The sequence below is a fragment of the Microtus pennsylvanicus genome, chromosome 15 (genome assembly GCF_037038515.1).
Source record: "Microtus pennsylvanicus isolate mMicPen1 chromosome 15, mMicPen1.hap1, whole genome shotgun sequence".
Lineage (NCBI taxonomy): Eukaryota > Metazoa > Chordata > Mammalia > Rodentia > Cricetidae > Microtus > Microtus pennsylvanicus.
Window position 1 is genome coordinate 22572152 of NC_134593.1, and position 16300 is coordinate 22588451.

A 16300-nucleotide genomic window follows, 5' to 3' on the forward strand; every position below is an offset into this window, starting at 1 on the left:
ACAGGCACAGTAAAGTAATGAATTAATAAAAGCAAATTGTGTATATTGGTGTGTATGTTCATGTGCGTGTGTGCGTGTGTTCTTGTAGTTTATCACTCAGTGCCAAGGCACCTGGTTCTTCTGAGTAGTGCCTGTTACTTCAATCTTCCTCTCCCATATAAAACTTACTTTCCTTTTAGGCATTGTAGGTTGTACGTTGAAATCCTTTTTTTTCTTATGATAATGATGAGATCCCATTTATGGCTGAGCACTCAATAGTCAAGTATTCTCATCGCTTTGACCAGTTGTGATTAGTCTTCAGGGTAAATGCCGACCACTGCAGTTCTTTAGCCAAGGCTGAGTGCAGCAGCTAATCTAGGTGCATAAACAGAAATATTCCAAGGGCACTTGACAACAAGTCATTTAGCAGGACAACAGTAGCAGTGTCATGCTTCGGTGCTAACCCGGACCATACATTATTTTTCCGGACCCGAGGGGAGGTGTGGGAATAATTGAGACAACTCACATGCCTTTATCAGGAAGGAATTTTTCAGTAATCCCTCATGAAATCCTGAGTTCACATCCTGAAAATTTCTCGCGTTGATTTTCCAAACAGCCTTTATACCAAAATGTAAACTGAGGGTAAATTCATTAGCATTTCTGTTTCCTAGGTAACCAGGTGAATAACTTTAGTCATGTTCACATCTTTCTATGCCTGCTCTGTTACATCTCCCTATCTTCCTGATCTGTATGCCAGCTCTGTCCTGTAGGCCAAACTAACATCTCTATCCCAGGCATCCTCCAAATTACAAAGAAGGAGCAGAACAGCATTAGTTTATCCTGACCTTTTGTTAGGGAGGTGACCACATCCTGTGTGGCAGGTGCACACTGCGGCCTGGAAGTCTGGCCGCCATTCAGTGTAAAAATATGGGCCTACATAGCAGTTTCCCTCTAGGGTCTTTGACCTCCGGACCTTCCACAAGGTTTATAGTATCAGGCATGAATTCTGTTCTATAGAGAAGACCTCAAATCCAATCCAAGAGTGATTGGCTACCCCCATATCTTAATGCCAATTGCATCAGTGGGTAGACAGATACTTTTAGTACACACAGGTTCATTATCCTAGAAATGAGATTTCAGGAAAGTGATTGAGAGGGGGAAAAATGTACATTTTAAAAAGCAAAAAGCTGAAAGACTTATATTTTGAAATAGATTTTAAATTTTCGATTATACAAATCCAAAAGACTAAATGACAATTGGCGCATAGAGTCGGCCTGGCTTCCTCATCAATTTAGTCTGTGGGAGAGCTATGTAAACCTGTGGGAGTAGAATGGAAAATGTTTTTTAAATTTGTTTTTTGGTTTTTGAGACATGGTTTCTCTGTGTAATAGTCCTGGCTGTTCTGGAACTGACTCTGTAGGCCAGGTTGACCTTGAACTCAGAGATCTGCCTGCCTCTGCCTCCAGAGTACTGGGATTAAAGGCTTGCGCCACCCCGACCACCTATTTTTAAAATTTTAAGCATTTGGTTATTTTCAACATGACATGAATCATTATGATATTACTGTTCAGCTAAGTGTCAGAAAAATGGTCCAAGAACGGAGTCATGTAAGGAGAATTCTGATTTCTTGTGAGAAAGCCCCCAAAACAAAACAAGAGGCTTGTGACCTCAGTTTCTTCACACCGTGGAACTGTTCTTGGAATTGTTTTTGTGCTCCTCCCAGGAAAGTGGACAGAAGTGAGTTTACTTCAGCTCCTTCATTACAATTGGCTTTTGGTATTTGCTTATGTGCCTCTATGGAAAAACAAGTTTTTGCCTCATGTGACTTGCTCACCACCTGCAGCTTGTCCTTGAGGCTGTGCCCTTTACACAGGTGTCCCCTCTTAACCCTCAGAGTATAAACTGTCTGATGCGCTGTGTAAAGTTGGCTGTTGCAGGAGACTTCAGTGTGCCTCATTTGTGGGCTCCATTCCACCGCCTACAGAGCGGCCACACTGAGCAGTGAAGAATAGGAAATGGTCAAAACTGGACGATAGTAGTTTAAAGTCTTGGATTCTTTTTATTTTTATTAGTAAAGAAGACAATGCTGGGCCTTTTATCATATTAAAATAAGCAGTAAACCAAACACTTCTGTATTCATTTATTCATTGGAGACACCTTCCTTGCGAATGGAGAACCCTTTCTGACATGGATTGGGGTGCAGAAACTTCACTAGAAAGATCTGGAGAATGATATTAAAACCTTTTCATTTCTTTAAAGAGAAACAACACAAAACAAACTGTGAATTTCTTCATCCATGTCTAATTCGAGAGTCAACTTTACTGTTAATAAAACCGCCCTGTGGTCTTTATAAAATTACAAGTTAATAAACGTGGGGCATATTGTTATTAGTATCGATGTGGCCAAGGTGGGAAGTATATATTGGAGTGAAGATTTGTTTTCAGGGCTGGAGATGTGGCTCAATAACAGTATGACTGCTTAGCATGTATGAGGCCCTGGGATAAAATTCTCCATACTGAAGAAAAATTCGAATTGCATTTCCAGAGTAAAACTTTTCAAAATTCTTTCTCAAGCTTTTTAATGGCTCTTTGCTGTTCTGGATATGCACTTATCTGTCTCTATATCCATCATGAGAATGTCTAGACAAGAAAATCACTTGGTGACTTTTTCTATAATACAACAAATCATGAGTAATCCTTTTCCTAGTCTACGGAGTCCTGACGAAGGAGAGATATGGAGGAGCTGGGAGGATGCCTCAGTGGGTAATATGCTTGCTGCCCATGCATGAGAACCTGAGTCTGACCTTCCAACACCCACAGAAAAGCCAGACATGTCAGTAACCCCAATGCGTGGGGGTGAAGACATGTGGATCTTGGGGCCGCACTGGCCGGCCAGCCTATATAAAACAGTGCATTTTGAATTGAATGAGAGATCCTGTCTCAAAAACTTAGAGAATGATAGAGGAAAGACATCCAACGATGACCTCTGGCCTCTATGCGTGGGTGAGCATATCTATACACACACATGCATACACACCCTCATACACAGAGAGACAGAGACAGATACAGTAGAAACACACCCATATGCACACACAGAGACAATAGAAACACACACACACACATGCACACAGAGAGACAGTAGAAACACACACAGAGAACAAAATAGAAGGAAAGAAAAGAAGATTGATGGGGCCTAGCTTGATGTCACTGACACATTAATGTGTGAACTGAAAAAAAGAGAAACAAGAGAATTAGGCGCACGACTAGATCATGAGGTTAGAGCGTGGGAGGGGTTTGTCTCATCCCAGCATTCCTAGGACACACAGGCTGTGGCGCCCCAGCACAGACCTCCCCTGCCAAGAGCACCATGCCCTCTCAGACTCAACCCTTCAACGGTGTTTGGGATGACCCCCCTCCTATTTACATCATAAATGATTCCACAAAATCCAAAAATGACAAAATTCCATGACGTTTTGTCTTGAGCTCTGAATGACTACTTCAAAATAAGTGTTACTTTGCTATATGGTGTCCTTCTAAAGCAGAACTTGGCCACACTTCATCCTGAAGTTTGTTTGACACTTGAGAAAGCACAGAATCGATGGGCTAGGCCCTTATTTCACTCACACGCCCTAGAAAGTCATGGCTGCTTCCCAGGGAGAGGTTTCCTCCCACTTTTTCAGACCCATAGCTGAGACGCCATGTCCTGGCCTCTGATGTGGCACAGCTGGGCCTTGGCACATCTGCCATTTTTGAGTACCCTGAAGTATTAACAGCTGCAGTCAGGCCTGCCAGACCATGCTTTCGTGACCCAACAAGTCTTTCATTACAGTTTTCAATTGTCAAGTACAATGTGTGGGCTCTTCCGCTGTTAGCACTGTTGCTGAAGGTGGCTTCTTGTTTGAAGCCCTTGTTAGGATTTGGGGATTGGAATACGGAGGTGGGTAATGGTAGAACACTAATCTAGTGTGGTGGTTTGAATAGGAATGGCTCCCATATGTTCGTGTATTTGACTGCTTGGTCCACAAGAAATGGCACTATTAGGAGGTATGGCCTAGTTGGAAATATGTCACTGGGGAGGCAGGTTTTGAGGTCTTCTATGCTCAAGCTACGTCCAGTGTGATACACAGTTTACTTCCTATTTTCCTGCAGATCAAGATGTAGGACTCTCAACTACCTCTTTAGCACCATGTCTGCCTTCATGCTGCCTTGCTTCCAGCCATGATGATGATTAACTAAACCTCTGAAACTGTAAGTTAGCCCCAATTAAATGTTTTCCTTTATAAGAGTTGCCATGGTTATGGTGTTTCTTCACAGCAATAGAAATCCTAACTAAGACACTTATCATGAATGAAGTACTGGACTTGATCTCCAGTATTACAAAAAAACAAAACAAAACAAAAAGAAACCCACAAACTGGAGAACATCTTTTCCTTAGATTTAACTACTTTGAGCACACAGTAATATAAGTATACTAAATATGGTTATACAACTAGTGATCTTCTAGATGAAATAAGAATAACTGAGCTATTCGACAGAAGTCAAAATTATTTGTGTGTGCATGCATGTGAGCTCCTACACGTGTGTGCACTCACGTATGCATGTGAACATGGAAGGCAGAGGACAACCTCAGGTGTTGTTCCTCAGTAGTATTCCCTCTGTGTTTTGAAACAGTCTCTCAACTGTAGTTCACCAAGTGGGCTAGGCTAGTTAGCCAATGTGCCCAGGGATTCACCTATCTATGCTTCTCCTACAATGGTATCACAAGCATGCACCACCATACCTGACATTTTACAACGTGGGCCCTAAGGACAAAATGCAGGTCTTCATGCTTGGAGGCAATCATTTCATCAGTGAGCCATCTCTTCAACTCCAAAATCACATTTTCTTAAGCTATTTATTTTTATTTAATGGGCATTTATTTTTTGCGCGAAGGTGTCAGATTCCTTGAAACTTGAGTTACAGGTCGTTATGAGCTGCCGTGTGGGTGCTGGAAATTGAACCCAGAAGAACAGCCAGTGCTCTTAACCACTGAGTCATCTCTCTAGCCTCCCAAGTAGCATTTTTCAAAGGTACCATGACTTGTCAAATTTTGTCATCTTTCTGATACCAAGTCTTCATACTGCTTCAGATTTAGAGGTTTCTTTAATCAATTTCTTAAAGGAAAAGATATTTAGGGATGTTTTGAATAATGACCATTTTCTCTGAAGTGTACGCTTAGGATATTGATTTCCTTGCTCTGTGTCCCTGGGTAACACGATGAAGGCCATCACACTGAATTAGCCGGGGTTTCCCTCTCAGATTCCTATTCAATAAGTGAAGACAACACGAACTTTTTTATGGTTCTTTTATATTTACATAACTTGTTGGGTTCTAACCTCTTCATATCCAGTGATAAATAAAAAAAGCAAACATAGTTCTTAATGTTAAGATTATGATACAGGGGATGGGAGATGACTTAGTGATTAAGAGCACTCACTGCTCTTCCAGAGGACCCAGGTTCACTTCTACCAGCCATGTTGGGTGTTCACAACTGCTTCTAACTCCAACCACTGTATGCATGTATGTACGTGTACATATAATATACATATATAAAAAAGATTATGCTGTACTTAACCTCACAAATAATATTTCTAATTTCAAATTATAGCCTTAGCTAAGAAGAGAGGACATGTCAGAGAGGTTCTTCTTTTTAATGTTTTTATTTTTTCATGTGCTTGAATGCTTTGCCTTTATGTATATCTGTGCACCATGTGAGTGCCTGGTGCCTACGGATGCCACAAACGGTGTCAGATCCCTGGGAACTGGAGTTATATTGGGTTGTGAGTGATCATGTGGATACTGAGCTCAAACCGGGCTCCTCTGGAAGAGCAGCCAGTGTGCTTCGCTGTTGATCCATCTTTCCAGTCCCACAAGTTGCTCTTTTTAAATCACCATTAATAGTTATAAATATTATGTATCTCTTGATAAGGTATTGGTATATACTGCATCATACACATGTGAGGAGCATGCTAGGGCTCTAACCCAGGACCTCGGAAAATACCACTGAGTTATATAGTTATCCCTGTACTTTTTGTGAGCTGCAGGAGAACTGAGTATCTGTCAACAAGGATCATGTTAATTAGAAGGAGAATTCAAATGTTCTATGAAAATATCATTGCCAAGCTATGCTGAAAACTGTAGCGGAGGCTGTGGAATAAAATCTTCAGAACTGGCACTCACTTCTCCAGCTGCTGGGAGTGCTGGCTTCACAACCTCTAGCTCACTCGGACCAGAATTGTCCTCACCCAGCAGCTGCCTTCCTCAGCCTGGTGGTGCCAGCCTGAAAGCAGGCTCTCTCCAATGACTTGATAAAGACTGCAGGGTAATTGAGGCCTGAAGTTCCCCACTTGAAGTAGGCTAACTCCTCCCATCTCTGGAACACCCTGTGGGGCCACTTGACCTTTATTGCAACTGTCCTGGTTTCATTTCCCACTCTCCCCAGCCCACAGGCCTCATGCTCCAGTAAATATTGACCACAGAAGCTTTAGAAGATATTTCCTGAACACAGACATCTGTCCTGGAGTCTGATTTCTGTGAGAACCCGGATGAAATGGCACCAAATGCTTCCACAGTCAAAGCCTGCTGGGTGCATTGGACTGTGGAGCAGGAAGAGTGACATGAGTCTGAGGCCAGCCTGGGATACATACAAGACTGTCTCAGTAATCAAGGCAATAAATCCAAGAGATCCAGGTCTTGTTCTTGATACTGTTACCATATTGTGTCATGTTTCTCAATTGCCTTCAGTAGGGTTGGACTAGCCCTCCAGAGCAACCCATGTCCCTGAAAGCCTGATAGAAGCCATAAGGACTCAACCATTGCTCCTCCTCCTCTTCTTCTCTGGTTTATTTGAGACAAAGCTTCACCGCATAGCCTTGGCTGTCCTGGAATTCACTCTGTAGACTGTTGCAGAATATCTGTTTAATGATGTAAAGGGTGTATTGAATTTGTTTAATTATGTAAAGGTGTATTGCTGTTTTACCTTGCCTGCCTACGGCGCCTGATTGGTCTAATAAAAAGCTGAATAGTCAATAAGGAGAGAGGAGGTATAGGCTGGACTTCCGGGCAGGGAGAGTAAGTAAGAAGAGGAATTTATTTAGGTTCCGCTTAAGAAAGGAAAGAGGCGCCAGGGGCCAGTCAGACAGACATGAAGGAGGCAGGAAAGTCGGATACAGAATGAAAGAAAGGCAAAAAGCCCCAGAGGCAAATCACAGATGAACAAAAACAGGCTAAATTAAGTTAAAAGAGCTAGTGGAACAAGCCTAAGCTAAGGCCGAGCATTCATAACTAATAATAAGTCTCCATGTCTTTTTGGGAACTGGTTGGTAGCCTGAAGAAAATTCCAACTACAGTAGACCACGCTGGCCTCTGACTCATAGAGATGTTCCTGCCTCTGCCTCCAGAGTGCTGGGATTAAAGGTGTGTGCCACCACTTCCTGGCAATCACTGCTTTTTTAAATATTAGTACTATCTACTGAAAGAACTAGTGTCAAAACTCAGTCAACTGGATTATTTCCTACATCAGTTACTAACTTGCTTTGTAATAAGAAATAGACTTCCTGTGTATCTCTTTTTTAAAAGGAGAAGCTTTTTTGACTTGTCCGCGTTCTGATTTCTCCACCCCTTCCCCCTCCCATCTTTCAGTTCCCTTCTCTGTGCTCACAGGCAGAAACCAGGAAATTCTACTCAATGCCTGTGACAGCTAACCTTGGTTGTCAACTCGATGACCTGGGCGTTCCTGTAGGGGATTTCTTGATGAGATTACTTAAAGCTAGATGACCCACTCTTAATGTGGTGACACCTTCTGGTGCATCCCAAATAAAAGGGCACGGGAAGGACACTTTGCTTTTTGCTTGCTTGCCCTCACTCTTGCTGGGACATTCACCTATCCTCTTGCTGAGGGGTACCTTCCCTATTATTCAATCCCACTTCTTCAGGATTCCAGTGTAGACTGAAGACCAGCAGCTCTCCAGGAATCCCTATGGCCTTCAGCACCAGACTGGAACTGCTGAGACATTGGGACAGCCTCTTGGACAAAGAAATATCAGGTAGGTCAGAGTCAAACACTACTACACTAATAGTCCTAATTGATGAATTTGAAAAGGATGACAGGGACACCTTTAAAATAATTTGATAAAGATAATAGAAAAATCATACCCAGCCTAGCAGTGGTGGCACATACCTTTAAACCCAGTAGTCGGGAGGCAGGGGCAGGCGGAGCTCCATGAGTTTGAGGCCAGTCTGGTCTACAGAGTGAGTTCCAGGACAACCAAGACTACATATTGAAACCCTGTCTCAAAAAAGCAAAAACAACAACAACAACAACAAAATCAAATCATAAACAATTTACTAAATAAACTATATCCAACTAAGTATGACATGTGACTTCCTGCTTAAGGTCTCAAGTCCCAGGCATTGTGATTAGGTAATAACCATAGCAAAAACCACTGAAACACCTGCATTAATCTTCTTGATAGGTCACATAAGAGAAATTAAACCCTCCAAAAGAGGCACATTGCCAGCTATTGCTACTGACTAGAATACTGTTCAGGGCATGATGATGATGATGATGATGGTGATAATGATGATGATGTGGGTTTCTTTCGCTATTATTTTTGCCTGCTTGCATGTTTTGTGTTGAGATAGGATCTCTGGTAGCTCATGCTAGCCCTGAACTTGGGATCCTCCTGCCTCCACTCCTCAAGTGTCTGCCACCACACCCAGTTTGGTTTTGTTTTACAGTGGTAAGTAGGAATTGGGCCCCGTCCTAAAGTGGCAAAGACATGTGAAGAAAACGTGTTCTTTGTTTCTCTGCATGTGTCGCTCCACGGCTTGGAACCCTGTCCAACCACCTCCGGATCTGGTTAGTACCTAACTCCCTTCTCACCCTCAAAAGTCTCAGCTGAGGACAGTGAGGGACCCTGTACAGTCCTCCACAAAGGCCCTAGCCAACAGGAGAAGAACAGCCAAGGATGTTTAAGCAGTGACTCTGAATGGGACCTTTAATATTTTAATAGACGATTTTTAAAAAATATTTTAATACTTTTAATTATTTGTGTATATGTGTGCAGATGTCTGTAGAGGCCACAGGTCTGGGATTTCCCTGAAACTCAGGTTTGAGATGGCTGTGAGCCAAACATATTGGTGATGGGCCTCAGACTTCAGTCCTCTGCAAAAGCAGTGTTCTGGTAGTTGTCAGTTTGACACAAGTTAGGCTCATCAGGGAAGACGGAACATTTTTCCAGCATAATATTTGTATTAATTCTTTGGGCATTTCAAGTCATATACCCCTATTACATTTGCTTCCCAGTCCTTCCCTGTTCATCCTCCCCTCATCCCCGATGCCCTTGTGACTCCCCGCCCCCCAGCAAAATAGAAAAAATAGTCCAATTTGTGGTATCTTATGTACTCACTGGAGCACGGACAAACTCTCAGCAGCCTGCCCCTTCAATAGGGCTGAGTCCTTTCACTCCTGCTACCAGCCAGAAGCCATCAGCTGTGGAGAGAGATACTTCAGCACCCTATCACAGTTTACTACTTGCGGGGCAGGATTAGGGTGGAGGTAGGCGTTGTCACAGAAGTCTTCCACGCCCCTCTTTCTCAACTGTGCGTCTGCAGTCATCGATATCACTGCCAACGTCGCTGATTTGCTGTTTTTGGTCTGCGGGAGCACGGATAATGGGCTTTTACATGGTTTCTGGCATCAGCACAGGGAACGAACTCGGCAACTGGACTCCGGGCTGCAATATGACCACAGACCTTGTCAAAGGCCTCCGATGCAGATGGGGTCATGGACCTCAACATGGCTTCAGGCTACAACATAGACCACAGAAATCTACCCGACCTTCAGGGGCAACACAGGCCAGAAGATGGAATATTAATTGAGAAGTTGCTCCATTAGATTGACCCAAAAACAAGTCTGTCGGGCAATTTCTCGGTTAATGATTAATGCGGGAGGGCCCAGCCCGCTATGTATGGTGCCATTCCATGCCGGAGGTCCTTCCTGGGAGGTATCAGAAAGCAGACTGAACAATCCATGAGCCAGTAAGAAACACCCCTCCTCACAGTCTGCTCGAGCTCCTGCCAGAGCTCTTGCCTTAGCTTCTCTCCGCGACGGAGTATGCCCCTGGAAGGTGTAAAGCTGAAATAAAGCCTTTTCTCCCCAGGTCTGCTTTTGGTCGTTGTGTTTACCGCAACAATAGAAAGCAAACATAGACAAGCAGTATGCTTTTAACAGCTGAGTCCCTTTTCCAACCTATGACGAGATGGATGTCATTTTCCATGCTCGGGATCCAGCCTAGGTCTTGTAGGTCTCAGTAAGCTCCCTAACCCTTGAGCTACACTCCCAGTCCCACAAATGAAATCTTTAGACAAGCAAAGGCACCACCTACCTTTCAAGGTTTACGGCATCCGAGAGGCAAGTTGGGGCGGGGGCGGGGGAGAGGGACAACAGTGGGGGGGGACAAGGGAGGGATGGGCAGAGGGACAGGGGTGTGCCTGGGGCTCTGTACTCATTTAGATGGCTGTGTTTGGACATTTTTGGGGGGCAGATGTTTGATTGCTAGAGGCACTCATGCTAGGCTCTCTTGCCCTGTTCTAAACTGTTTGTGTATTAGATCTTGATTTCTATTTTAAAAAGCAAAAGCAAAAATGCTTCATTTAATCGAATAAAAATTCGATTAAAACTGTCACCCCTCCCTCCCATCCTATAAAATTAGAATCACCTTTTGAGAAAAAAAAATTAAAAATTTTTAGGGTGACCTTTTTTCAGAATACATATTTATCTGATGCTATAAAACTTAGTATGGTTACAGCTTCCACTGTGTCAGAGTAAGGGAAATAGTGTTGGGCCCAGCAAACTGTTCGGCTAACATCTTTCTGGAAAAATAAAATCAGCGTTCAATCAAGTTTAGACAAGACATTCCTTTTTGGTAGGTGTTTGGTTGCTGCGAGGCATTCATGCTAGGCTTTCTGGCCCGGTTCTAAGTTGTTTGCAATCACCTCCCGCCTCCCCAGGGGCTGTGGAGTGAGTCATCAACTTTTCTTCCAGAACACTATTAAATGACTCCGCAGTCGGCACGTCTACTGCTGTGGGAGCAGAGACTCAGTGGGCGTTATTTCCAGCGAGGCTAAGGCAGGGAGCAAGGCCACACCACTGGAACAAAGTAGAAAACGGGTTCTAAGGGCTGGAGGAGTGAGGCTAAAACAGGAAAGGTCGATTTGAAAGTAGGCGCGAAGCCATCATTTCTCTGAATCTGGAAGCGGTAAGTGTCACCCATGCTGAGAAAACGACTCCAAGCAACTTCTTTCAGTCTTGGTCTCTCTCAGGTGCCTGTGAAGGATATACACGTGGGAAACAGCATTGTCCAAATTCCAGCTTGATGACGTTAAAGGTTCTTTCCATTTAGTTTTAATTTCAGGAAACATCAGGGTCGAACATAAAAACATCATCCATGGGCCTGGAGAGATGGCTCAGTGATTAAGAACACTGGCAGCTCGTCCGGAGGTCCTACGTTCAATTCCCAGCACCCACATGGCAGCTCACAAACTGTCTGTAACTCCAGGATCTGACACCCTCACACAGGCATGCATGCAGGCAAAGAAGCAATGCACATAAGATAAAAATAAATGAATTCTTTAAGAACCATCGTCTATAGTGAAAACCAAACCTTTGTCGGAAGACACACATGAGATGGGAGATGGAGAAACACCTAGCACCTCCTTGAATTCATTCTACACTGCTGTCAGTCCTTCCTGGGCAGGGGTGAGGGATGCAGCAGAGAAGTAAACAAATCTCAACCCTACCCTATGCAAAGTCTATTGCATACAGTATGGCACACACACACACTAATACTAATAATGATAAAATAAAAATAATAATGATGATGATAAGTTAAACAAAGTGAAAAGGAAACACGATAAACTTAAATCTTAAAAAGGAGAAGACAAGGAAAGATGGTACCCGAGCGAGGCTCTGAAGGTCTGACTGTGAAGAGAAAGAGTGCTCCAGGCAGAAGGAAAAGCACAAGGACCCTGGCATGGTTCGAGGATGGCTCAGAGTCCCACCTGCAGAATGGAAAAAAGGGGCCACATTCTGAAATCAACTCACAGTAAAGCACACTGATGGATAACAGATTTCATAATCATTAAGAGCACTGTGAAGGCCAGGCAGTGATGATGCACACCTTTAACCCCAACGCTCAGGATTGATTAAGGTATTGTGTTTGTGCAGCTCACTTAAAAATGTAATGTATAATTAAGAAATATAGGTTAATAGATAATCATCTATAATAGTCAAGCTTCTAGTCATGTTAGGTTTTCTAGATATATAGAGATATATTTCAGTTAGATAGGTATTCTTCAAATCTTTCAGAGACCTTCAAAATATGACATTTAAATGTTTTAAAAATTTAGGACTTTTCCTGACAATGAGACACATCTGCTCCTGGCAGCACCATTTACTTCAAGAGGAAGATGGGCACTGAAGAGACTCCTTATAGAATTTGCTAGCCATTTGGGCAAGAAACTGCTCTTGCCTGGACTGTTTGATGTTATCCTGTATGAACTGAACATGCAGGACCCACAGAAAAATGACTGCTGAACTTGCCTAAAGGTGAGATGGTCCTTCAGGATGCCTGCTTCATGAAAGAGTTTGCCAGACATTCTGCAGGACAAAGAAGAAAGTGATTGACAAACTGCCAACAGAGGAAAAAACTGTCTTTGAAATTTCCTGCTTCATGGAAAAGTCTGCCAGATATTATGGGCTGAAGATGGATGTTCCAATGATACAGAAGAATTTTGGGTGACTGTCCAGGTAGCGAGATGTCTCTGTCAATTTTAGAATTTTGGGAGTTGCTTATAATGCACTTCCTGTTAACTTAGATAATATTATCCTTCTGGGGTCTTTGATGGAGTTGAAGACTAGATAGTTATAGTTAGTTTTCCTTAGTTATGATAAGAGATTAAGTAGATAAAAATATGGTAACTATAATTCTTGCTTTATACCTGTTTTGTTATATGTAATTTTACTAGAATAAAGTTAAAACCTTCCCTTTTATTTAAACAGTAAAGGGAAATGGTGTGGGAAGTCCTTCTGTATATGTGTTGCTTTTACTGGCTAATGAATAAAAAATCTGTTTCAGCCTGTGGCTTAGTAGAGTAGAGCTAGGCAGGAAAACTAAACTGAATGCTAGGAGAAAGAAGGCAGAATCAGTGAGACGCCATGTAGCAGCCAGAGACAGATGTCAGACTGAACCTTGCCGGTAAGCCACAGCCACATGGCTATACACAGATTAATATAAATGGGTTAAATTAAGATGTAAGAGCTAGCCAATAAGAATCTAGGGCTAATAGGCCAAGCAGTGATTTAATTAATACAGTTTCTATGTGGTTATTTCGGGGCTGAGCAGCCAGTAACAAACAAGTCTCCTCCTACAACACTACCCAGTCTCAGGTGTTCTGGTAGAGTAACCAAAAAAGAAAAAGACAGTGCTTTAAATAATATAAAATATCTTGGGGGTAACTTTAACCAAGCAAGTAAAAGATAAAACAAAACAAAACTTTAAGATTTTGAAGAAAGAAATTGAAAATGATATCAAAAAATGGAGTAATCTTCCAAGCTCATGAATCAGTAGATTAATTTAGTGAAAATGGGAAACTACAGTAGAAGCTTCTTAAAAGATATACATATATGGAAGATATCTAAATGGAGTCATCAAATGACCTCAAAAAGTCTCAACTGAACATCTCTTTCCACCAAGCAACACCTCTGTTGCCAGGAATAGGTTATATCTAATTGAATTGTTGGCCAAAGAGGCCCCATGGAAACCCCAAACAACCGAGGCTATTGCTAAGCCTGTTGGTTGATCTCCACCAACTGATGGTAAGGCCCTATTGTTGAAGATGATACTTCACATATTTTGTTGAACATGAAAAAGATGAGCTAGTGCCTTCCTAGAGATTTCTACCCATTGACTAGGATTTATGGTGATAGAAGACACTCAATATCCTCCACTGACTTTTACATGAGGGCACATTCTAGACCACACATATGCAAGTATATCACTCACACAGAAGCCAACTTTTGGAAGGCTCTAACTCCCAAAAGCTATTAACAAGTTGACCAGCGGTATGATGAGTGTTAGCAAGTCAGTGTGAAAGCAGCAGATTCTCTCATTCTCCTTTTCCTCGTAGATTGTGCAAGGGCATCCTTGGTAGATTCAAACCACAGCTGGAGGCCTTATGAGTTTTCAGCATCAGGGAAGCCAGTCCTTCTTCCAGGCACCGAGGAGGCAGCAGAGAGCCAGCCGGAGGTCTCCTGCTCCCGTGGACTGGAAGTGGGTCTCCACTGACGGTACAGCAAAGTTTCCTCTACACCGGTGAAGCAGACAACCCATTTCGACTTCTGCAAATCCCTGTCATTACAGCGCATGCTTGTATCTCTCACAGTATCTATACCACAAATATTCATTGAGTAGCTTCTGTTAACAGACTCTGGCAAGTACTGGGCATTCTGATGTAAATTAGCTCTCAGGCGCAGCACTTGCAAGACTTGTGGGAACACAGCCTGATGGACAAATCTCAGATCAACATATGCGATGCAGTGGTGGGAAAGGTCCATCAAGCACCCAAGGTGCAGATATAACACACAGAAGGGACTGGTTGACTCCTTCTAGGGCGATATCTTGGTTTGGGTTTGAAAGGTTAAAGAATGTTTCACAGGCGAACAGAAGGGAGTGAAAAGTGGCATTCGGAGAGGCACAGAGGCCAGACAGAGGCAGGCACAGTCCAGGAGCTATAAACTGATAGTGAAAGAACACAATGTACAAGGTACACTGGAGGCAGGAAATTGCTGGGGTTTCCAGCCAAAGGTGTCTGTTTTCTTTATGAGATAAGAGAGAGGTTTTCAGAATGAAGCAGGCACAGGCTCAGTCGGAAATCTGAGGCTTAGATGAGCTGCAGAAATGTCCGTAAGATGAGGAATGGGGCAAATCTGAGAAAGGCTTACAGAGGCCTTGTAGGACAGATGATGATCCTACATAAAAGACCAAAAGGTATGGAAAAGAGCTAAAGACGGAAATTGTTGCCGGATGCAGTGGCACATATTTTTCCGAATGAGTTATTATTTTTTTTAACATGCATTGGTGTTTTGCCTGCATATCTGTCTGTTGAGGATGTTGGATCCCTTGGAACCAGAGTTGGACAGCTGTGAGCTGCTGTGTGGGTGTTGGGAATTGAACCAGGGTCCTCGGAAAGAGCAGCTGGTCCTCTTTACCACTGAGCCATCTCTCCAGCCCCACGGCACATGCCTCTAATCCCAGCACTCAGGAGCCCGAGGTAGGAGGGTATCTGTGAGTTTGAGGCCAACCTGGTCTACGTAGTGAGTTTCATGACAGCTACAAAGTGAGACCCTGTCTCAAGAAAAACAAACAAACAAGAAAAAATTGTTGTAAAGTCAGGTGGATCTCTAAGTACTGGTCTAAGCCTGGTCTACAGAGTGAGTTTCACACAGAGAAGCTCTGTCTCAAAGAGAAAAGAAAAGAAAACAAAGAAAGAAAGAAAAAAAGAAAGGAAGGAAGGAAGAAAGGAAGAAGGAAATTAGCAGAAACAAGTGAGAAGCAGGACTGTATGTGCCAAGCTACATTTTATGTAAAGACTACAAGAGAAAATTACCATTTCCTTATATGCATAAGGCCCCTCTGGTAGGGTGCATAGGAATGTGACTACTTGGTGCCCATGATGACATTCTGGGGCTGAGGAAGGAGGAGCTGGGAGATTATACTGTGTAGACCTTTGAATTAGCATAGAACCCTAACTACCACCCTAACATATCTATAATACCAACTAAACTATTGTAAAGGAATTCTCTAAAATCTTTGAAGTAAAATACTTTAAAGAATAATATGGCAATAGTGGGAAGTAACATTTAAAAGAATGTCTGGGGGTATTGGGAAGTAAAATAATCACATTTTGACCTCCTGGTTGTATTTCTTGAAGATCATATGCTTAAGCCTAAACTGGACAGAAGTGAAGGGAAATATTCATTTCCATTAGGGGTTTCTATCAGGGTAAGGTGAGTTGGTTGAGCCATGGGAACTAGAATATAAAGATATCTTTAGAAAAAAAACAAAGGACACACAGGCATGTGTACAGGCACAACCAGGCCTGCTAACTGCTCTGAGATAACACGCCGCAAGCCACTCCCTCCTCCATAGTAGCCACATTGCTTTGGTTACAGAGAAGCAACATCTCATAAAGATTTCTAATCACTTTATTGCATCTGTTGA

General features: G+C 42.8%; 1 long non-coding RNA gene across 3 annotated transcripts in view; it reads left to right on the top strand.

The window, feature by feature from the left end:
- Positions 1-15070, top strand: part of LOC142836063 (uncharacterized) — a 67875-nt gene extending 52805 nt beyond the window's left edge. For 2 of the 3 annotated variants that reach the window (XR_012907989.1, XR_012907990.1), the window contains exons 4-5: positions 4128-4226; positions 7952-8432. This is a non-coding gene — a long non-coding RNA (uncharacterized LOC142836063). Of the gene's footprint in view, positions 1-4127; positions 4227-7951; positions 8433-14207 lie in introns of those variants that run through there. The other variant, XR_012907991.1, reaches the window with a different exon arrangement.
- The last annotated feature ends 1230 nt before the right edge of the window (positions 15071-16300 follow it).